Source organism: Columba livia, chromosome 23 (genome assembly GCF_036013475.1).
Source record: "Columba livia isolate bColLiv1 breed racing homer chromosome 23, bColLiv1.pat.W.v2, whole genome shotgun sequence".
Taxonomy (NCBI): domain Eukaryota; kingdom Metazoa; phylum Chordata; class Aves; order Columbiformes; family Columbidae; genus Columba; species Columba livia.
Genome location: NC_088624.1, coordinates 6,442,482 through 6,465,697, shown reverse-complemented (window position 1 = coordinate 6,465,697; position 23,216 = coordinate 6,442,482). Strand labels below are relative to the sequence as shown.

Below are 23,216 nucleotides of genomic sequence, written 5' to 3'. Positions count from 1 at the left end.
TACCATACAGGCTTTAACCGTTTCGCTTGTTTGATTTTGGCGCAAGTTTCACATTCATGAATAACCTGTGAAATAGTGTCCATAGTTAAATCCACCCCTCGATCGCGAGCCCATTTATATGTTGCATCTCCACCTTGATGCCCTGAAGCATCACGGGCCCACTGAGCTAGGAACAGTTCACCTTTATGTTGCCAGTCCAAGTGCACCTCAGCTACTTTAATCTTAGCAGCTTGATCTGCTAGTTGGTTGTTTTGATGTTCCTCGGTGGCTCGACTTTTAGGCACATGAGCATCTACGTGCCGAACTTTCACAGGCAGGCTCTCTAGCCGAGCAGCAATGTCTTGCCACAGTGTGGCAGCCCAAATGGGTTTACCTCTGCGCTGCCAGTTGCTTTTCTTCCATTGCTGTAGCCACCCCCACAAGGCATTTGCTACCATCCATGAGTCAGTATAGAGATAAAGTATTGGCCGCTTCTCTCGTTCAGCAATGTCCAAAGCCAGCTGGATGGCTTTCACTTCTGCAAATTGACTAGATTCACCTTGTCCTTCAGTGGCTTCTGAAACTTGTCGTGTGGGACTCCACACAGCAGCTTTCCACCTTCAGTGTTTTCCTACAAGACGACAGGATCCATCTGTGAACAGTGCATACTGCTTATCAGTCTCTGAAAGGGTATTATACGGTGGTGCTTCTTCAGCACGTGTTACCTCCTCCTCATCTGGAGACATCCCAAAGTCTTTGCTTTCTGGCCAGTCTGTAATCACTTCTAAGATCCCTGGGCGACTGGGATTTCCAGTTCGAGCTCGTTGTGTGATCAGTGCAATCCATTTACTCCACGTAACTTCGGTTGCATGATGTGCAGAGGGCACCGTCCCTTTGAACATGCAGCTCAGCACCGGCAGTCGAGGTGCCAGGAGGAGCTGTGCTTCAGTACCGATCACTGCTGAAGCAGCTCGAACTCCTTCGTATGCTGCTAGTATCTCTTTTTCAGTTGGAGTACAGTTGGCCTCAGATCCTTTGTATCCTCGACTCCAAAAACCTAACGGTCGACCTCGGGTTTCTCCTGGTGCTTTCTGAGGCTCCAGGTAAGTCCATTATCTCCGGCTGTGGTGTAGAGCACATTTTTAACACCTAGTCCAGTCCGAACTGGTCCAAGGGCCACCGCATGAGTTACCTCACACTTCATTTGTTCAAAGGCTTGTCGTTGTTCAGGGCCCCACTCAGACTGGCTCTATTTACGAGTCACTCGATAGAGAGGGCTCACATTGTGGCTGTAGTCAGGAATATGCATTCTCCAAAAACCTACAATGCCCAAGAAAGTGTGTGTCTCCTTTTTATTAGTAGGTGGAGACACTGCTGCAGTTTTGTTGATCACATCCCTTGGGATCTGACAACGGCCATCTTGCCATTTTATTCCTAAAACTGGATCTCTCATGCAGGTCCCTTGACCTTGCTTCGTTTTATGGCAAAACCAGCATCCAAAAGAATCTGAATTATTCTCTCACCTTTCTCAAAGACTTCTTTCGCTGTGTCGCCCCATACGATGATGTCATCAATAAACTGCAAGTGTTCTGGAGCTTTACCTTGCTCCAGCGTGGTCTGGATCAGTCCATGGCAGATGGTAGGACTGTGTTTCCACCCCTGGGGCAAGCGATTCCACGTGTACTGGATGCCTCTCCAGGTGAAAGCAAACTGCGGCCTGCACTCTGCTGCTACAGGAATAGAGAAAAATGCATTAGCAATGTCAATTGTAGCATCGCACTTCACTGCCTTTGACTCCAGTTCAAATTGCAGTTCTAGCATGTCAGGCAGAGCAGCACTCACTGGTGGTGTAACTTCATTCAGGCCACGATAGTCCACAGTTAGTCTCCACTTGTCTCTAGAATGATGCACTGGTCAAATTGGCCTGTTAAAAGGTGAGCGAGTCTTACTGATCACACCCTGGCTTTCCAATTGACAGATCAGCTTCTGGATAGGAATCAAAGAGTCTCGATTGGTGCGATATTGCCGGCGATGCACCATCGTGGTAGAAATTGGCACCTGCTGATCGTCAGCCAGGGTCAGCCATTCAGAAGGGTCATCTGAGAGACCAGGCAAATCAGACAGCTGCTCAATGTCCTCAGTGTCCACAGCTGCTATACCAAATGCCCACCTGTACCCTTTTGAGTCCTTAAAATACCCTCTCCTAAGGCAGTCTATGCCCAGGATGCACGGAGCATCTGGACCAGTCACAATGGGATGCTTTTGCCAGTTCTTTCCAGTTAGGCTCATTTCAGCCTCTACAACAGTCAGTTCCTGGGATCCCCCAGTCACTCCAACAATATTGATGGATTGCGTTCCTTTATAATTAGAAGGAATTATCGTGCACTGAGCACCAGTGTCCACTAAAGCTTTGTACTCCTGGGGGTGTGTTGTACCAGGCCATCGCATTTGTACAGTCCAATAAACTCTGTTATCCCTTTCCTCCACCTGGTTGGGGGCAGGGCACCTCTAATTTCTGTTTTGCACAGTCTCTGGGTGTGAATTGGAGGTTCCTTCAAGAGCATCAGAATCTCTTCTGCTGCTTTTGTAAACTGGAGCAGCCACCTTCCTAGGAGTTTTTCCTTTTATCTCACGTACTCGTTCCTGAAGTTCTCAGTCTTCCATGCCACCTGTTCATGTTTTCTCCCTGCTCACGCAGGAAGAACCACAGTGAACCTCTTTGTGTGGGCTGCCTCTGTCCTCTCTCTGGAGATTGGAAACGCCTTCTCCTAACAGCTGAAACAGGGGTTCGTACAGGTCATGAATGTTACGTGTCTTTGAGTTCTTGGATTTCTTGCAACAGCTTTTCAAACCGGTCATCAGATTTTTCACACAGTTTCTCCACAGCAGAGACACAAGCCCGTAGAGAACCAGCAAGGCTGTCCTCAAAGTCCCAGAACTGCTCAGTCCCTTCAGTAATATTTTGTACACCTCCAGATGACCAGACCATTCCTGCCAATGACTTCGCATATGGAGGTGCTGCACTTTGTACACATCTGCACCACAGAGGTCGTGTACAATTGATTCTACCTGGGTCTGTCCCCTCTCGGCTGTTCGGTCCAAAACAGATGATCTCTCACACAGCTAAATCTCTCAGGAACTGGATACCTGTCTCCATAGTGTTCCATTTCCCTAACGTGCATATACAATCTTCCTTGTAGGGAAATCTCACCCTCATAGCTGCCAGGAGTCCGGTCCAGAGGGTGGTGGCGTTAGGCTCTCTTGAAATTGCTCTATCAATTCTGAGGGAGCTCTTATTCTTTTGCCTGTGCTTCAGTTCTCCATATTCTTTGGCAACTCGGGTATTATCCAGCCCAGAGACCACTTATGAAAAGTAGGGCGCCTCCCCTGAACTAAGGAAACCCCCAAGAAGTCCAAAGAGTATCACATCGGGGTCACCAATTTGTTACATATTTCCAATCACTCACGGTTTAAGTGAACAAATCTTTTATTATATCCAATGGATTAACAGAAGCATAAGCAAAACAGTGCTGGGCGCACGGGGAGTCTGCGCTCTGCCAACAAGCACACCTGAGGTTTCTGATGAACCCCATTTATTGCCTCAGCCAGTCCTTCTTGCGCTCAGACCCCATGGCTGGTTGTCACCAGGGGTCTTCTCTCTTCCTCATTGGTGGTTGAAGAGTTCCTTCTTCCCCAGTGTCCCCCCTCACAACAGTTTGCCCAACCACCAACTGTAACAATCTTTCTAAATTAAACAGGTCCCATGCCTTATTTGGTGTCCTGGTTTTGTCAAAAAACAAGTTTCTCTTTCAGTGAATTTGCTTCATATCATCTGCATTTTCCTGGAGAACCAGATCCATGTTTTGGTAAACACAGCAATGGAATGTGAGGTTATTGATAAGCACGGATGGACATCTCGTGAGAGGGGCAATGAGAAAGAGGTGACCAAGAAACTGACCAACGGAGTATAACATCCCATTCACATTAATACTTCATATAAAAGTGGGAGATCACCAGGATCTCATCCCTTTTCCTTATGGCCGACATTAGGAGAGGACCTGGTGAGTCGTCCCTGCAGACTGTGGCCTAGTGACAGACTGAATCCAGCTCCGATTGGCTGCAGAGTCCAGTCCAGGACTTTGGGTGCCAGTTCTGCAGCTGCTGAGACTTTCAAGATTGGTTTTGTATATTTTGTATTATTTTCTCTATTCTTATTAGTAGCTTTAGTAAAACATTTTTAGTTTTCCAACTCTCTTCTCTCTGTCCTTCTTTCCCTCCCGATCGCCTGTGCTGAGTGGGAAGGGGGAGAGGGAGGGGCAAAAGGGGAAGGAGGAGGGAAGAGGGAGGTTAACAATACATTTGCCAATGTTTTATTGTCACCCCGTAATCTAAACGCTCGACTTTTGGTCAATAAGGGTTGTTTCTGCAGCTTAACAGAATTTTCCACTTAACCATCTTCCTGGCACGAATCATTATCATATTTCTCACAGAATGGAGTTGAATCCAGTGGTTGGCTGGTCATGATGCTGTTCCACAGGGCCCAGTATTGGGGCCAGTTCTGTTTAACATCTTTATCAATTATGTGGATGAGGGGTTGAGGGCACCCTCAATAAGTTTAGAGATGGCACCCAGCTGGGTGGAGTGTTGATCTGCTGGAGGGTGGGAAGGCTCTGCAGGCTGGATCGATGGGCTGAGGCCAGTTGTCTGAGATCCAACAAGATCAAGTGCCGGCTCCCGCCCTTGGGTCACAACAACCCCATGGACGTTACAGGCTCGGGAGAAGAGCGGCTGGAAAGTGCCCGGCACAAAAGGACCTGGGGTGTTGGTGCCAGCGGCTGAACATGAGCCAGCGTGTGCCCAATGGCCAAGAGGCCACAGGATCCTGGCTGGTACCAGCACTGGTGTGGCCAGCAGGCCCAGGGCAGCGACCGTCCCTGTGCTGGCACCTGGGCACTGGAAACCTTGGGTCAGTTTTGGGTACCTCATGCTGAAAAAGACATTGAGGGTCAAAAGGGTCAGATTGGATATCAGGAAAAATGTATTCCCAGAAAGGGTTGTCAGGCACTGAAACAGGCCGCCCGGGCAGTGGTGGAGTCTCTTGAGGTGTTTAAAAGATGTGCAGATTATGTCCTTAGGGACATGGTTTAGTGCCAGTTTGGGGTTAATTATTGGACTCGATCTTGAGAGTCTCTTCCAATCAAAATGACTCTATGATTCTGAGCCACTCAGAGAAGTCAGGAGTTCGGGCCTGCCCATTGAACCAGGCTGCCCTGGGCGTGACCAGGAGCTCTGCTGAGTTCCAGGAAAGCAGGAAGACCCAGGAAGGCCATGGCCAAAGAGGTTCAAGCCTGGCAGGATGTCCACTATGAAGAGAACACGGGTCCTGTGGTTGGGATGCTCTCTGTGCAGCACAGGGCACTTCTGCGATGTCACCTCTGAGTTGCTGTGGCTGCCGTGTCCTCACTGCAGCTCCCCACGGCAGAGCCCAACTTGCCGTAGGCAACTTCTTCACTCAGAAGGGAAAGCAGACCTGTGCACTCCTATGGGCAGGGCAGGATCTCCAGGCATGCACTTCTTGGGCCTGGACAGATTTTAGTCTTTGCTTCCTCTCTGTCTGAGTGAGGAGGAGACTGACCCACGACATCTCACTTTTTGGAGGGGAAGCAGCCTTCTGAGGGGAAAGAACTGGGCCTTCCCTGGAGATGGGTCCAGCAACGCCTGTGCTCTTACTGACTTGTGTGGGCTTTGTGACTGTGGTGCTGAGAATGCAGCAGGGACTTGGGCCGCGCAAGAGGCAGGCGGCTACGGGCACGAGTCACATCACAGCCAGGCGAGGGACTTAGAGCCTGGTCCCTGTCAGCCGAACAAAGGCCTTCCACAAACATGGCCCTTCCGGACACGAGCTGAGCCTGCAGCCGCCTCCCTCTGCACATGGCAATGTCCACCCCTTGTGTCTGGCCCTCTGTACTGGATCCAGGGCTCAGAAAGACTTGGAGACACCCACTGGGGTGAAGAAAAACCAGCAGGCTGTACCCAGGTAGTCCGCAGCATCAAGGTGCTGACAGCTCTGGTTCGGACACACACAGCAGTGGTGAGCAGAGGTCCTGGCCAGCACATCAGTGTCACCACGAACGCCCCAGAAGACCTGCTGGACTCTCCTGGGGCCTCTGGGGCTATGGTCCCCTTCTCTCTGCAATGGATTAAAACCTGCATGTCTCAGGACATGAGCATCATACCAAAGCCAAGAGGCTCGTTGTCCCAAAGAAGAGGTAAAGAGGCTAAAGATCGTTCCTTTATTTGTTGTTTTGAACACATCGAGCCAAGACTTCTGGCTGACCTGAGTCTGTCAGCCAACACACGGCCACAGAGTCCTTTGTCAAGCGCGTGTGCTGTCAGTGCTGCTGCAGGAACTCATTTGGTCACCTGCCTGCTGCCAGCAATCCCTGAGCTCCGGAGGCGCGCTGGCGGTCAGGGCTGTCTGCAACCTGGTGTTCTCAGGTGTGCAATGGCTTCTCTAAGCTGCCTGGCTCTTTCTTCCAGCTGCTTGCTAATGAGAGCCAGCTTAGCAGCCTTGTGCTTGAGCCGGTCCGCTTCCTCCCGCACTGGAGGACAGCTTGCCTTCCCCAGCAGACAGTTCCCTTGAAGGACACTGCATCGCCGCTCGAGGTCCTTCAGGGCGCTCTGGAGGTGGGCGTTCTGCTCCAGCAGCCTGACGTAAGTGCTCCCAGGCAGCCCGTCCTGCTGCTGCTCTACGGCCGCAACAGCCACCTGTGCTGCCGAGCGCCCGCGGCCGCTCCTTCCTTGCGGCGGGGACTCCAAGCAGCGCAGCGCCGGGTCTTGCCCCGCAGTCTCTGGCCAAACCTGCGCGCTGTTCCCTTCCTCCCGGAGACGAACCTCTGTGAAGGTCTTGCCAGTTTTCCGCTGCCCTTCTCCATGGCCGGAGTAAGATGCCATGAGGCTCTCCAAAGAGCAGGGCCCGGTGGCCCCGGTGTGCAGGCGGCGCCAGGCCCTGGCCTGGGTGCAGGAAGCGGGCTGCTCGCTCTCGAACCGCCTCCTTCAGCTCCCGCGTTGCAGTGGTGAAGTGGCAGCGCAGCTCTCGGGCGCGGAGTCGCTCGGCCTCCAGCTCAGCCCGCACCCTCTCCAGCTGCCGCTGCCACTCGTCCTTCAGCATCAGGCCCCGGCGGGGCGAGGGGCGGCTGAGCACCCCGGGCCCCTGGCCCACGCCCTGCTGGCTCCTGGCTGCGGCCATGCCAACCACACGCCGCCACCAACAGCCGCCGAGGCTGCGCGTCGCTCCCTCCCAGCAGCTGCTGCCGCCCTTGACCGCGCAGAGCGGACACAGCGTCTGCAGCCGGCCGGGCTGGGCGAGCGTGGCCTCAGCCCCGGGTCCTGGCCCCGGCACACAAAGCGGGTGGGGCCGCATGGCTTGTGAGGTGTGTCCTGGCCCCGAGCAGGCACCATTGCTCAGCGCTTGGCAACACCGGCTTCCTGCTGGATGGGGCTTCGTTTCCCTCTCAGCCCTCAGTGGTTCTGCACGTGAGGAGCTGCAGGATGTGACTGAAATACATCTTGACTGGAAAACTGGGGTTTGCTGATGGGCCTTCTCACACAGCGCAATTGGCCAAGGAAGCCATCGTGGGGCATCTAATGGCGTCTCCTGGGAACGTGCTGCAGTTCTTTTCAGAGGCTTTTTCAGTCCTTTGGACCAGACCGGCTCTGGACATCACGAGACACTTTGGTTATTTAAACTGAAAACAGAGCTGCCAGTTTTCCTCCCCGCACCTCAAAGTCCCAAGTGCCAAACCCTGGGGCCCCGTCACCTCCTGTGGCTCCCGGCTCAGGAGCGGTGGTGCTGGCCCAGACGCCGGTGCCCGCAGGGGGCTGGTGGCCAGGACATGGTGGCCCTGATGGGCTGATGGGGTCGGCTGGCAGAGAAGGATCTGGGGGTGCTGACTGACAGCTGCTTGAATATGAACCAGTGTGTACCCAAGTGGCCAAAAAGGCCAACAGCATCCTGGCTTCTATCAGGAATAGTGTGGCCAGCAGGACTAGAGAGGTGATTGTTCCGCTGTACTCGGCACTGGTGAGGTCAAACCTTGAATCTTGTTTCCAGTTTTGGGCCCCTCGTCGTACAAAGGACATTGAAACACCAGAGAGAGCGCAGAGGAGGCGACAAAGCTGGTGAAGGGTCTGGAGCACAAGTGTGACGAGGGGCTGTTGAGGGAACTGGGGCTGTTTAGTCTGGAGAACAGGAGCTGAGGGGAGACCTTATCACTGTCTACAACTGCCTGAAAGGAGGTTGTAACATGGACGGTGTTGGTCTGTTCTCCCAAGTAGCAAGTGATAGGACGAGAGGAAATGACCTCAGTTTGCACCAGGGGAGGTCTAGATTGGATATTAGGAAAAAATTCTTCACAGAAAGGGCTGTCGGGCACTGGAACAGGCTGCCCAGGGCAGTGGTGGAGTCACCATCCCTGGAGGGGTTTAAAAGGCGTTTAGACGAGGCTCTTAGGGACATGCTTTAGTGCGAGAGTTGCGTTCGGTTACAGTTGGACTCGATGAGTCAGGGGGTCTGAAAGGGCCCGACAGCTGATGTCCTCTTCTCCCTCCCACTGTTGCAGGGTTGTCTCCCTCCGCAAGACATGTCCTGCTACAGCCCACGCCTGCCAGCTGCCTGTCCTTCTTTCCCTACTTCCTTCCTTCCTCCCTTCCTTCCTCCCTTCCTTCCTCCCTTTCTCCCTTCCTCCCTTCCCTCCTCCCTTCTCTCCTAACTCCCTCCCTCCCTTCCCAGTGGGTAATACGTGATTGCCAGAGCCTTGCAGGGGAGCTGGAAAAGCAGCATGCCTGTCAGGGAGGTTTTTCTTCAGATGGCAGCATTTCTCTGAGCTTTCCTCAGCCTCCAAACTGCGTTGCTTAAGCAGTTTTTCTCATTAAAGACAGTTGGCATCAGCTCTGCAGGACACTCGTATTTCATCCTCCCCTCTTCTCCAGTGCCAGCCAGATGAGAACCCAAAACAGTTCCTTGGTAAATGACAGGTTTACCCATGGTTCCTGGCCTTGAGAGAGCCTCATCTTTTGCCCCTGACATCTCATAGCGCTGGAGGCAAGGCCAGGTGGAGTGAGAGCTCTTGTGGAAGGAGCCCCATTAATACTTGGCACAGCTCAAAAGCCACAAAACAAAGTATGATGTAAGTCTGAAAACTCACAGAACCTCCCTGAGTGGAAGGGTTCCCTGGAGGATGATCTGTTCCAAGGCTTTGTGGGGAAGGGAGCCTAGATGAGATTATCTAGCGCCTGTCCAATCGCATCTTGAAAAGCCGAAGTCATGGGGACTCTGGCACCTCCCTGGAGAGGCTGTAAATTCCCTTGGAGGCACTGAACCGCCCCAGGGTCACTCTCCCGTGTTCCTTCCTGGGAAGGTGTGTGGGGCTGTGCTGTTCAGTCATTTCCTGATGTGAATGCTGAGACCTGTTTCCCAAAGGTCCTCAGAGCGCAGCCCAGCTACTGTGGGAGTGGGCCAGTCCCCAGAAGGCAAAAGCTGGAGGCTGTTTCCTCCCCTCCCACGTCCAGCAGGATAAGAAGGTGCAGGCATCAGGAGCCGCCACCGCCGGAGCAGCTGGAGCTGCAGCTGGAGCCGGAGCCAGAGCAGCAGGAGCAGGCAGCGCGAGATCAGGAGCAGCGGCAGTGCCAGCAGCCTCAGGAGCAGCAGCAGTGTGCTGGTGAGGTGGCCGAGTGGTGAAGGCGATGGACTGCTAATCCATTGTGCTCTGCACGCGTGGGTTCGAATCCCATCCTCATCGGGCACCTGGCAGTGTTCAGAGTTCCTGGGTGTGAGCAGCCTGATGTGTGCCCCCAGTGAGCCTTTGTTTTAAGACGAGAGTTGCCTGAAAAGACCTTGCAGGTGGCTCAGGACTCACCTCCGCACGAGGAACAGGAATGGAAAAGGAAGATCCAGGGAACTCACAGGACTGTCAGCCTCTCCTCAGCCCCTGGGAAGAGAGACACTGAAACATCCTGCAAGGACTTTCCAAACACAGGCAGCACAGGAAGGTGGTTGGAGTAGTAAAGCATAAAGCTGCAGTCATGCTGAACCGCTGGTAGCCGTCTGCAGTGAGGTGACCGGCGTGGTGGAGCAGAGAAGAGCAGGCAATGCTGTTCACCTCGCCATCAGTGAGGCTCAACCAGCCACGGAAACGAGAAAGAAAATACACGTAAGACACTTTCTGTCACAGAACACATTTCAAATAAGGTTTTTTATTTTTTTTTAATGGGAGGCATTGGTCTTCTCTGTTCTCAGAATCTCAGAATCACTGGGGTTGCAAGGGACCTGCTGACATCCTTTAGTCCAAGCCAACTGCTCCAGCAGGGTCACCTTGAGCTGGTTGTGTAGGACACAGTCTACTTGGGTTTTGAGCATCTCCAAGGCTGGAGATGCACAACCTCTCTGGGCAATCTGCTCCACTGTACGACACCCACATGCCTCCCGGTAAGAAAGTGTTTGCTGCCTTTGAGATGGAATTCCATATGTTTTAATTTGTGCCCACGACATCCTGCACTGCCAGTCGGCGCTACCGGTGAGAGTCTGGCTGCCTCTTCATTCCCTGCCGTTCGTATGGGGACAATCCCGGCTCCCACGGCCTCCCCTCACGCTCCAGACACACAAACCCTCTACAGCTGTGTGACAAAGCGGGTTCTGCAGGGCAGACCTGTGTGGAGGCCGAGCAGCCAGAAACGCCCCCTGCCCAAGGGCTGTGGGGCCTGGGGGTCAAGGGCAACTGTTGTCTCCAAAACAAGGTTTGCTGCCCAGTTCACAATTTGCCCAATTGTAGCACACAGAGATGAGATGTTATTTGTCACAGAGTTGTGCAGGTCTGGGTCTGGAATAAAGCCAGCACACCAGGAAGAAAAGTAGCAGCCACTATGTACAAAATGTTACCATCCTAAGGGAGTCCTGCAGACCTAATTGGTCACACATTTGCATATTGGTTACATAATCATTTCAGCATTTAGTGACCAACGTTCAGCTAAAGGACACTTCATCCAACCATCTCAAGATGCGTTTTAAACAAAACTCAAGTAATTGTGCAGGCTTCAAACGTCTAAAGCTGCGAGTTCAGTGATCTCTGTAGTTTCTAATTACGTGTTTTGTTAGTCGCTCTTATCCTTGTTAGTAGAGCAGATTGACCAAAAGTGAAAGGATTTAGATACATTTCGGTTAGCGCTTTCCAAGAGGATTCATTCTTTTAAGTGGTAATGACTACAATTCCCCCTTTGGGACTTATTTGTGTACATCTACATATCAAATAAGTCCCACCTTTTCTAAACTGTCTTTGTGAGTGCAACAGAACGCTTCACCACACATTGCAGCATAACATACAAATATAACAACTGCTAATACGATCATTCCAATCCACCTCTTAATCCACGACTGTGAATCAGGAATCCAGGGCAAAAATCCTGTCCAAACCTCTTGAAATCCGTACGAGCTGTTGTCTTTCTGTGCCTCACGCAAGACGGCAACATGTTTCTGATCTCCTCTAACTCAGTCTTGATTCTTCCAGATTGATCAAAATTCAAACACGGTGTTTTCCCAAAAGTGTCCCAAGACATATAAACAGGAAGGGATATTCCTAATACAGGCACCCTTCATTTGAATTTTCAGGACCTGTGTGCATTCCCAGCAGCGGGTCTTGTCACCCATCTGCATGGTCTGCTGGGTCAGCATGAAATGGACATTTTGGGCCCATGATTCTCCTGATTTAATCATCTGTGAACTCACCATGTAACCCCGTGAACCATCTAACAGGCAATGACCACCTGATTGTAGAAACAGATCTCTACAAAGAAACAGGTTAATGTAAAGTGCAATTAATACTAATAAAAATCCTTGTATGAGGTTCTATTGCAGTCCAAGTGCAGTTCATCACATTTCTGCAGTTTTAGGGATAAAGTAGTGATCTTGTCTATCAGGTACTCCTGGGTAACTCAGACATTCCTGAGTGTCACCAGTAACAGGACTGGGTAGGGAATATCACATTTGTGATGGATCCATTCAGGTGGTCACTGGGGTGCTGTCACCGTTATTGGCTTTCACGGCTTTTGTCCCAGACATTTCCCAAGCGTTTTGCATTTCCTTGTGGATAACATCTTGTTGGAATAGTTTATGCCTTTTCTTGAGCACGCTAAGCCATTTCACCATTTATTTGGTGGATAACCATCTTTTGCCTAATTCTACTCAGGTAATATCCATTTACACTTCACGTGCCAATGCTGTCAGTTGTGTTAACTAGACCTGACTCATTCCAACAGACAAACTTCCATAAATCAACTGCTTCACTTCACTGGCGTTGAACTTGGTTCCAAACAGCTTCATGTCATTGACTCTGCTCTCTTTGAAAGGTCACGGGAACGAAGGGAAGGTGCAAACTCTCCAAAATACGGACATTGCACCCACCCTAAAAATGGACGAGGAGGAAAATCTCAGGAACTACAGGCTGGTCGATGAAACTTTACATTTTGAGTTCCTGTTGTTATTGTTTTAATGGAAAACAAAGCTTACAGGAGAGAAAGAATTGCACAAGAGCAACACCTTTGACAGATGCTCACCAGAACTGTTAAACAATGCCATCTCCATTTTCTTTAGGAACCCCCCACCAACTTTATATTAAAAAAATCAGTTGGCAAAAATTTGCAGTTGATCATTTACTTAGTAATTATACTCAAACCTTTGCAATTTAGATTGTTTCGAGTGAAAACTAAATGCATTGGTGTCCGCTTTCCACCTCCCACTGTCTCTTTGTGTGAGCAGAGTAATTGGTGCAGTGAAGAACGTCTTGGTTTGGTTTTCGTTTGCCTGTTTGTTTCAATGCAATTTCATGTTGCCGAGTGCTTTGGCTCCTTGTGTTTCTACCTGGGGCTTATCCAGGAGAATCCATCAGAGTGCACCAGCCTCTCCAGAGGGAGAACAAACACGACAAGCAAACTGAGGAAACTAAACGGTGTCGGGTTTGTAGTGACAAATCCAATAGATCTGAGGGTGTCTCAGTTGTGAGTTGTCTTCTCTGGGTGATGCGTCCACACTCTGGTGCTTCAGCTGGTGACAGCGGGAGCTGCATTAGAACACAGAGTTACTGCTCTGCATGTTTTCCTGGTTTTCCTTCCAAAGGAAGCTGTGCTGCACATGGCATTGGTATTTATCCTCACATATGATTGACAGTGTATATATATGTATATGGTATTTCACTACGTCTGGAGACAGTTTTGTGACCAGATAGGTCCAACGACATTGAATATGGCATTGCATGCCTATCTAGAAAATAAAATCTGCATTCTCAGTACGTATGGCAGACACGTCTACATAGGTGTCTGTTTCTGGGTTTCTTAAACACGGACCAGTTCTTGCATCTTTACTGTTTAAATGTGGAAACTGAAGGAGACTTTTTAAAAAAAGAAAAAAAAAACATTCTCCGAATGTCCCTTTTTATTCAAAATAAAACTACAGAATTCCCAAACATTTCAGTAAATACAATTTCTGCTTAGTCTTTTCTTCCTAATGCATTTTAGCAGAAGAACACTCATTCTGTACTAGGCATGACGTGTTTTCTGTCATGGTCTTTATTCCCCAGATCTCATGCCAGACTCTGTTTCTCCTGCATGTAATTATACATAGAAATTAGCCTCTGGGGGTAATTATTGGAGATCATTGGAGATAACAACCTTCCTCTTCCCTTTCATTTCTTTGATTGGCAGACGACTTTATCAGCTCAGTGCTTATGGTATAAGGGAAGCTTTCCCAGCAAAGACAGCGAGTCCTTGGAAGGAAAACCTCTCAGGTGGGTCAGAGAAGATCCATCTGATCCACTGCTCGTTCCTGCAGTTTAAAGGCCACACGCACGGCTGGAAATCCTGAACTGGTAAGTCAGTCTTCATGTTTTCTTACAGTAACAGATGAATAGATCAAGAAATCATAGATCAGTTACAGTGTAAATGATTGCGCTGAATCCTTCAACAAGCAATTCTTCTTGATTATCCCATCCAATACATTTTCGTCATGTAAACTGCCAGATGTATAGTGAGGGAATACACTTGTAAGTCAAGAATAATGGCAAAACACATCCAGTTTTTCAGTTAAATTCTCTGTCCTGCTCGCCATTTCCTGGATTCTTCTGTTTCATGTTTAGAGACAGAAACTGCCAAAGCTTCGTTCCTGGATTCCAGCCAGATTTGTCACCCCCTCACTAATAAAAAGACCACACATGTTCAGGGGAGGAAAGGAAATAGCTGAAGAGTATATTACTGTTCTGGATAGATTAATGCCTCTTTTGTACAACACGTTTTTCTCTCATGCATACACAAACATGCATATATTAACGAGCTGTAAAATCTAAGAGATTGGAAAGAAGCGTGTTTATGTGTTCATTATTTGCTCTCATTGCCCTTAAAAGCAGGAAGAAGAAACCTCACCTTCTCCACCTTAAATCATTTATGGTATGGACAACTACTTAAAGGTTAGTAAAGGATCACTAAAATGTCCATGAGGAGAAATTGGCATTTCTAGAGCACAAATAAGAGATGTGTTTTGCAAGGAGATAGATCCATATACAGTATTACAGTCTAGACTACAAATGCTCAGTCGATGTCTCAAGCAGATATCCACTGAGTATAAAAGGAATCTAGAGCAAAACAGTCAATGGGAACATGCAAGGTCTGCTCTAAGTTACTGGCTGGACAGCTGTCTAAATCAGAGCTGAGAGCAAACTGAAACAAGAAAGAACTCTTCTTCTCTGTCCAAGACAGGTGTTTAGTACAAGCCAGAGGAACCACCCACTGCAGGATCTGGTCTTTAGATTCAGTTCAAAGTTCTTGCTTAAACATAAATTCCTAAAATCTGTAACTAAGGGATTTGTAATCTCTGTAGCAGTCTCTCCTATGACCATCACTGCTGCCCCTGGAAACACAAAGGTGGATAATTTCCTATTAGGAAATGAAGAAAGTCTGACATTTTCAAAACTCCGTGTTCCACTAGCATTACACCTGTGTTTTTAGTAATTTTTATCCCTGTACCACCTGAACCTCTGTGGTGCTGCTCTCAGTAGCGGGAATGTCAGCAGCCAGTCTGTGTTCTTCACATTCCATCCTACATGAAAACAGTGTGCGCTACAGAGGGGTTTTGCTACATTTTGGGTTGATTTTCTAGTGTTGCTATTGATAGTACAGTAACAAACCACTGGAATAAAGACATGCGTCCCTCTCACTTTCTTTCCTGTAAGAAATGTTGTTCTACTTTGTAGAAAGTTTCCAAAGGAAACAGTTTACTAAATGCCCCAGTTCTTCACATGAACTCGCTGTTGTGGAACTGTTCTGTTTGTTTTTCTCCACTGACACCTGCAGGGATCGCTGTGGGCACCCAGCATGGAATGAAGAACCAAACTGCTGTCAGAGAGTTCATTCTCCTGGGATTTTCCTATGGGCTGCAGGTTCAGACGTCACTTTACCTTTCTGGCCACCTACATGGTAACAATCACTGAGAATGCCATTATTATCTTTGTGGTGAAAAGGAACCGTCACCTCCAAAAGCCCATGTGTTATTTCCTGGGGAACTTGTCCTTCCTGCAGATTTGTTATGTCTCAGTAACACTGCCCAGGCTTTTGCTTGGGTTCCGGTCCCAGAGCATGACCATCTCATTCTCCGGCTGCATGACCCAGTTATACTTCTTCATCTCCCTTATGTGCACTGAATGTGTCATCTGTGACCGCTATTTGGCTGTGTGCCATCCCCTGCGCTATCCAGCCATCATGACGCACAAGTTGTGCCTTCAGCTGTTGATTCTCTCATGGGCAGGAGGCTTTTCCATCTCCTTGGTCAAGGTGTCTTTAGTTTCACAACTCACGTCACGAACCACTTCTTTTGTGACATCTCTCCCGTCCTGAGCCTTTCCTGCACTGACACGTCCCTTGCAGAGACAGTGCACTTTGTGTGAGCCTTGGTGGTCCTGCTGATACCTCTCCTGATCATTGTTTTCTCCTACTGCTGTATCCTGTCAACTATCTTGTGTGTGCTTCAGTGCAGGGAAGGAGAAACGCCCTTTCCACTGGTACCTCCCATTTGGCTGTAGTCATGATCGTTTTCTCGGCCACTCTCTTCATGTACGCCAGGCCCAGGAGGATCCATCCGTCCAAACTCAACAAAACAGTGTCTGTCTTTTGTGCTGTGTTCACTCCAGCACTGAACCCTCTGATCTATTGTCTGAGGAACAAGGAGGTGAAAGAGAGTCTGAGAAAGACCACGGGCACAAGCTGCTTTGCACACCAGTAAGTTCCGAGGATAAGGATACGGAGGAACATGGAGAGGAGTGACAAGTGTCCTTCTTGAAATACGGTTGAGTAAACCTCTACAGCTTGTTCATCACTGACTCCGTCATCACTGACTCATTGCACTGAAGCCCGGTAAGGAAGAAATGGTATGTGGAAATGTCTCCTTCCCATTCGTGAGCGCTGTGACGCTGAATATTCTGCTACAGTATCAATAAAATAAGCCATAATAGGACTTTGGCCGATGGATTATTTCCTTTTGAAAATCCTAAACCCTAGATTTATAGTTTTCAAAACCATGTAGGAATATTGGAAATTGAAATAAATAACTTTGGCTTTTTCTATGGATAAACAATGTTTAATCCAATTCCTTAAAAACGTGTTCATTAGAGCAAAAGCAAAACAGCGCAGGGTGCGCGGGGGATTCGCTCCGCCCAACACACACACCTTTTAACAACAAGAGCTGTGCTTAAATACAGTGAGGTGTTCCATATTCACAATGACCCCAGGAACGCCTGTACATATTCATAACCTTTCCCGCTTCTCATTACAAGGAGTCTCGGGGAAGCATTTCCAGTCTCCTCTTTGAGCCGCCCTGTTCGCCTGCGCTGTGTCACTTGGTGGTTTTGAGGAGGGTCTTTGGGGTCTTTGGATGAGACTTCATAAACAAGTCTCATAACTTTTTACCTAGAACTTAACCACCTTTCCTTTTTCCAGCTTCAGAGCCCGAGCCTCATTTGGTTACACCTGTAAACACTGAACATCTCAGCACGAATCGCAGCTGCATTTCTCGCACTGTGAAGATATTCGGGTGCTGAACTCCGAGCTCAGCGCTGGCGGGGTGAAGTTCCTCCCTGAGGGGATGAGGGGAGGAGGGGGCGGGGCCAAGGGCCGGCGGCGCGCGGGGCTGAGGCGGCGAGCTGCGATTGGCCGGCCGGGACGCAGCGGCCGTTCCCGCCCGAGCCTTCGGGCGAGAGACAGAGCGGGAGTGCGGGGAGCGGCCGGGACGGGGCCGCCCCACAGAGAGCCCAGAGAGCGGGGTTCTGGGACTCTGCCCCGGGAACGAGCGACAGGAGGAGAGGGAACGGCCCCGATCGTACCAGGTGACGTTCTGACTGGAGACTGGAAAGTGTTCCTCCCAGCAAGGGCTGTCGGGCACTGAACAGGCTGCCCAGGGCAGTGCTGGAGTCGCCATCCCTGGAGGGGTTTCCACATGAGCTCCCGAGGGACATGGGGCAGTGCCGGGGGGGTTATGCTTGGACTCCAGCATCTTCAAGGTGTTTGACAACCAAAAGGGTTCTGTTGCACACTCAATTTTCACACTGTCATAGAGCCCGAAGGTCCCAGCGGGGTTTGGATCAGCGTGTTCTGGAACATTCTCAGTGGGTCAGGTCTGTGTCAAGAGTGTGGTGGAAACGAAAAGAGAGAAGGTGGAGAGAACAGTGGGGAGATGGAGGAGCAAGAGTGAAGGTGAATACCAGAGAGAGCAAGTGTGTGCAGGTCAGCAGTGATCACCCCAACCTGCCCCACAAACACGGCACCCAAAACTCCTGCACCCCAAAATACTCTTCCCAAACCCTGCACGCCCAGCTCCTTCCCCCCAAACCCTGCACCAAAAACCCTGCCCCGCAATCCGCACCCCCAAATCCTCCACCCCCAGATCCTGTCTTCCCAAACCCTGCACCCCAAATCCTGTACCCCTAAATTCAGCCCTACCAAACTATGCACCCCTAAAGCCTACAATTGAAACCTTGCACCCCCTAATCCTGCCCTCCCAAATCCTGAACCCCGAAACCCTGCACCCCAAACCCTGCATTCCCAAACGCAGCACCCCCAGGTCCTGAACACCCAAACACTGCACCCCCAAATAAGACAGCCCCAAACCCTGCACCCCAAAATCCTCCACTCCCAAAGTCTGCACCCCACAAACCTGGACCCCCACATGTGCATCCCCAAATCATGCCCTCCTGAAACGCTGCACTTCAAACCCTGCACCCCCAAATCCTGCCACAAACACCCTGCCTCCCCAAACCCTACACCCCAAGATCCTTCCCCCACCTCCTGAAACCCCAAACCCTGCACCCCAAAGAATTCACTCCCAAACCTTGCACCTCCAAATCCTCTGCACTGGCAGATCCTGCACCCCTAAACCCTGAAAGCCCAAATATTGCACCCCCAGATCCTTCCTCAACACCCTGCACCCCCAAATTCCCCACCCGAAAGCCTGCACCACCAGATCCTGCACCCCCAAATCCTGCACCCTGAAACCCTGTGTCCCCAAATCCTCCACCCCCAAAACCAATGCACCACCAAACCCTGCACCCCAAATCCCTGCAACCCCAAATCCCAACTAACCCTGCCCCCCCAAATCCTCCACTCCAAAACCCTGCACCCTGAAACCCTGCACCTCCAGATCCTTCCCTCAAACCCTGCACCCCAATGTGCTGAACACCTGAAACCTGCACCTCAAAACCCTGCACCCCGTATCCTGACGCCCCAGATAATGCCCCCAAAACTCCTACATCTCCAATTCTGCCCCCCTAAACTCTGCACCCACAAAACGTGCACCCCTAAATTGTGCGCCCCCAAATCCTTCCTCCCAAGCCATGAACCCCCCCAAACCTGTAATACCAAACTCTGCATCCCTGAATCCTGCACCCTGAAATCCTTCACCCACAAATCCTTCACCCCAAAATTCTGCACCCCCAAATCCTGCCTCATCAAGCCCTGTACCCTAAAGCTCTGCACTCCAAAGGCCTGCACCGTAGATCCTGCACCCCCAAACCCCTGCACAACAAAACCCTTGATCCCCGATTCCTGGAACCCTAAACCAGGCACCCCCAAACCCTTCCCCACCAAACCCTGCACCCCCATATCCTGCACCCCAAGACCCTGCGCTCCCAAATTCTTCATCCCCAAGGCCCCCAAGGCCGTCACCTCTCAAACCCTGCACCCCTGAAATCCTGTTCCCTAAGACCCTTCACCCCCAGGTCCTGCAACCCAAACCCCTGCACCCCAAAATACTGCACCCCAAACCCTGCAGGCCAACCCCGGCACTGCAGAGCCCTTCAACGCAAAATCCTGCACCCCCGGTTCCTGAACACGCTAAACCTGCCCCCCAAATCCTGCACCTCAAAACCTTGCACCCCCAAATCATTTTCCTTCAAATCCCACACCCAAAGCTCATACACCCCAAGATCTTGCACCCCAAAACCCTGCCCCCTAAACTTTGTACCCCCAAACCCTGCACCCCAAAATCCTGCATCCTCAAACCCTGAACTGCTAAATCATGCACCCCCAGATCCTGACCCCCAATCTCTGCACCCACAAACATTGCACTCCCCAACCCTACACCCCCAAACCATGAACCCCCAAATCCTGCACGCCCAGGTCCTGAACACCTGAACACCCCCAAAGCCTTTAACCCCCAGTCCCAGCAACCCCAAATCTTGTATGCCCAGATCCTTCTCCAAACACCCTGCACCCCAAACCCCTGCACCCCACAGTCTTGCTCCCCCAAATCCTGCAATCCCAAACCCTGCACCCAAAATACTGCCCCCAAAACCCTGATTCCTGAGACACTCCACCTCCAAACCCTGTACCCCTAAATCCTTCCCCAACACCCTGCACCCCCAAACCCTGCACCCCAGAACCCTGTACCCCAAATCCCTCACCCAAAACCCCTGCACCCCTCAAACCCTGCACCCCAAGATCCTGCTCCCCTAAATCTTGAACACCCAAACCTTGCACCCTCAAACCTTGCACCCCCAGCTCCTGCACCCCCAAATCCTGAAACCCAAATCCTGCACCCCCAGACCCTGCACCCCAAAACCTTCACCTCCAAATTCTGTCCCCCAAACCCTTCACCCACCAACCCTACACCCCTAAATTCCGCACCCACAGATCCTGCCCCCCAAAATCCTGCACTCTTAGACCTGACTTCTAAATGCTGCACCCCCAAACTGGTGCACCCCTAAATCCTGAAGCCCCAGATCCTTCCCTCCCATACCCTGCAGCCCCAAATCCTGAACCCCCAAATCCTGCACCTCTAATCCTCCACCCCCTTAACCCTGCGCCCCCAAATCATCCAGACCCATGTCCCGAACCCAGCATCCCAACCCTGCCCCCCCAAAACCTACATCCCCAAATCCTGCAACCCCAGGTCCTGAACACCCAAAATCTGCACCCCCAAATCCCTTAACTCCCAAATCCTGCACCCCCAAACCCTGCACCCCCAAGCCCCTGTACCCCAAATCCTGCCCCCCACAAATGGCACTCTAAAAACCTGCACCCCCAAATCCTTTGTTACCCAGCCCTTCACCCCAACCCCCTTCACCGCAAGATCCTGCTGCCCTAAACCCTGCACCCCCAAATCATCCCTCCCAACCCTGCCCCCAAACCCTGTCCCCCTAAAGCCTGACCCCTATACCCTGCTCCCCAAAACGCTGCTACTCCAAATCTTGTACCCTCCGATCCTTCCCCCAACACCCTGCACCCCCAAACCCTGCATACCCAAATCCTTCCATCCTAAATTCTGCACCTCTAAACCCTGCACCCCAAATCCTCCACCCAAAATTCTGCCCCCCCAACTTGCACTCTACACCCCCAAACCGTGCACTGCCAACCCCTGAACGCCCAAGTCCTCCGCCCCCACGTCCTTAACGCCCAAAGTGTGCACCCCAGATCCTCACCACCCAACCCTGCACCCCCTAATCTTCCACCCTCTAATAATGCACCCCTAAACCTCACACCCTGAAACCTGCACCCCGAGGTCCTGAATCCCCAAACCCTGCACCCCCAAATGCTGTGTCTTTAATCCTGCCCTCCTAAAACCCTGCACCCCCAAATCCTTGCCAACACCCTGCTCCCCCAAACCCTACACCCCAAAGAATTCACTCCCAAACCTTGCACCTCCAAATCCTGCACCTCAAAGGCCTGGAAACCCAAGCCCTTCAACCCCATCCCTGCAACACCAAATCCTGCACCCCAAAAGCCTGCACCCCAGAATCCTGCACCCCAAATTCTGCCCTACCAAACCTTTCACTGTAAACCCCTGCACCCCAAGGTTGTGCTACCCTAAACACTGAATCCCCAAATCCTGCACCCCAAAACTCCACACCTCCAAATCCTGAACCCTGAAACCCCGCACCCCCAAATCCTGTGCCCCAGTCCTATGCACCCCACACTCTGCAACCTTAAATTTCTCCCCAAACCCCTGCACCCCCAAACCCTGCACTCTTAGACCTGACTTCGAAACCCTGCACCCCCGAACGGTGCACCCCCAAATCCTGAAGCCCCAGATCCTTCCCTCCCATACTCTGCAGCCCCAAATCCTGAACCCCAGATCCTGAACTCCAGGATCTTGCACCCCCAGACCCTGCACCCCCAAATCAGACCCCCCAAAGCCTGTACCCCCAAATCTTTCACCCCCAAAACCTCAACCTGGGGTGCAGAACCCTGCACCCCAAAACGCTACACCTCCAAATCCTGAACCCTTAAACCCTGCACCCCCAGATCCTCCCCCCAAACGAATGCACCCCCAAAACCTGCACCCCCAGATCCTGCTGCCCCATACCCAGCACCCCAAACTCTGCACCCAGAAATCCTGCACTCTCCTAACCCTGCACCTCAAATATTTCCCTCAACCCTGCACCCCCAAAACCTGTAACCCCAAACGTTGCCCCCCCAGCTCCTGTCCCCAAACTCTGCACTGGAAGATCCTGCACCCCTAAACCCTGAAAGCCCAAATATTGCACCCCCAGATCCTTCCTCAACACCCTGCACCCCCAAATTCCCCACCCGAAAACCTGCACCACCAGATCCTGCACCCCCAAATCCTGCACCCTGAAACCCTGTGTCCCCAAATCCTCCACCCCCAAAACCAATGCACCACCAAACCCTGCACCCCAAATCCCTGCAACCCCAAATCCCAACTCACCCTGCCCCCCCAAATCCTCCACTCCAAAACCCTGCACCCTGAAACCCTGCACCTCCAGATCCTTCCCTCAAACCCTGCACCCCAATGTGCTGAACACCTGAAACCTGCACCTCAAAACCCTGCACCCCGTATCCTGACGCCCCAGATAATGCCCCCAAAACTCCTACATCTCCAATTCTGCCCCCCTAAACTCTGCACCCACAAAACATGCACCCCTAAATTGTGCGCCCCCAAATCCTTCCTCCCAAGCCATGAACCCCCCCAAACCTGTAATACCAAACTCTGCATCCCTGAATCCTGCACCCTGAAATCCTTCACCCACAAATCCTTCACCCCAAAATTCTGCACCCCAAATCCTGCCTCATCAAGCCCTGTACCCTAAAGGTCTGCACTCCAAAGGCCTGCACCGTAGATCCTGCACCCCCAAACCCTGCATCCCAAATCCTGGCTCCTAAATCCTGCACCCCAAAGGCCTGCACTGTAAATCCTGCACCCCCAAGCCCCTGCACAACCAAACCCTTGATCCCCGATTCCTGGAACCCTAAACCAGGCACCCCCAAACCCTTCCCCACCAAACCCTGCACCCCCATATCCTGCACCCCAAGACCCTGCACTCCCAAATCCTTCATCCCCAAGGCCCCCAAGGCCATCACCCCTCAAACCCTGCACCCCTGAAATCCTGTTCCCTAAGACCCTTCACCCCCAGGTCCTGAAACCCAAACCCCTGCACCCCAAAATACTGCACCCCAAGCCCTGCAGGCCAACCCCGGCACTGCAGAGCCCTTCAACGCAAAATCCTGCACCCCCAGTTCCTGAACACGCAAAACCTGCCCCCAAACCCTGCACCTTTAATCCTCCACCCCCTTGACACTGCACCCGCAAACCCTGCACCACCAAATCTTGCACCCCCAAAACCTCCCCCCTCCAAACCCTGCACTTCAAAACACTGCACCCGCAAACCCTGAACCCCCAAATCAGGCACCCCCAG

General features: G+C 51.4%; 1 non-coding gene and 1 pseudogene across 1 annotated transcript; both read left to right on the top strand.

The window, feature by feature from the left end:
* The first annotated feature begins 9,697 nt into the window (after nt 1-9,697).
* On the top strand, nt 9,698-9,779 carry TRNAS-GCU (transfer RNA serine (anticodon GCU)). Its single transcript has one exon. It is a non-coding gene; the product is annotated as a tRNA-Ser (tRNA).
* A 5,528-nt stretch (nt 9,780-15,307) lies between these two features.
* Nucleotides 15,308-16,294, top strand: LOC135576116 (olfactory receptor 6B1-like; annotated as a pseudogene).
* Nucleotides 16,295-23,216: the final 6,922 nt, after the last annotated feature.